A 1,248-nucleotide genomic window follows, 5' to 3' on the forward strand; every position below is an offset into this window, starting at 1 on the left:
AGCCAGTGGATATACAGAGGGAGGGAGGGGGTGGGGGGGAGCGCACTGCCTACTGCCTCAGCAAACCACGCCTGCTACTGGGCGGGGTTTGGTGAGGCAGCACGGACTCCCAAACTTTCTTTCCAACAAGCCTCATAATATTCTGTACCTACATAACAGCGGGGTTTAATTAAACGATGCACCGCGTATGTTATTGTATTAACGTTTTAGGACAGTATTTAGAATATTTTTAGGATTACTTTGAAAAAAAAATCTATTTTTATGGTTGTTTTTTGACACAAATTGAAATAATAAAACCCTTTTTTTAATCCAAAAATGAATGACCCAGCATCCTTTATTACCAAACTCCACTCCGTTTATATGCAGACTGTTAAATATAAAGGTTACCGTCAAGATAAACCATAAAAATTTGCTAATGCACGTAAGTGAGAAACCAGATTTGTTAACTAGAGAGAGTGAAGTTACCTGGTGCATAGGAATACATGATGTTCATACAATCATTTAAAGGAAATACAGATATTGAAAGTCTTCTGTTATAACAAAATGTAACCAGTGCTGAGTATGATTTGACTTCTGGCATGAGGAAATGTTCCGGCTGCCAATGCAATCATAAAAAACTGCATTGACAAGACACGCTATGTGATCAACAACTGTGAGCGAAACAAACAAAATAATTATTAGGAATCTGGTGTATGAACAGGTGTTATTTTATGTGTGCACAAAAGGGTGTGTGGCCTGCCAAATTTAATAACCGAGCTGCATTCTAAAGCAGTGGTTCATTCGTCAGGTTGTGTGATAAATCAAAACAACTGAGGAAACAAAGAGTCAGTTTACACATACACATTATACATAATCGCTTTACAGGTCACATACAATAAGAATCCCAATGAAAAATGAATTTCCCCTTTAGAGTGTTGTCAGAAAACCAACAGGAACTGCAAGGAAACTGGAAACGTACCAAGCAACCAACTGTATTCTCAGGAAGACTTTCCCTCTGGCATCAGTTGCGTGCTATATGGAAAATATTGCTTAGATTTTCATTGTGACTCTATTTTATGCCGTGACATAATAGAAAGGCATTGCCATAAGAGAGAAATAATTTGGCCAACTGAAACTGTACACTAACTGTAACAGCTGATGAGAGTAAAAACACTGATGGAAAACATTCTCAAACTGCCAATGATACTATATAGTCCTATAGTAACTAGAGGAGTCACTAAATTTGCCAAAACACAAGCAATGCAGAGA

The sequence above is a fragment of the Morone saxatilis genome, unplaced genomic scaffold, assembly GCF_004916995.1.
Source record: "Morone saxatilis isolate NCDOM2014 unplaced genomic scaffold, NCSU_SB_2.0 Contig3, whole genome shotgun sequence".
Lineage (NCBI taxonomy): Eukaryota > Metazoa > Chordata > Actinopteri > Moronidae > Morone > Morone saxatilis.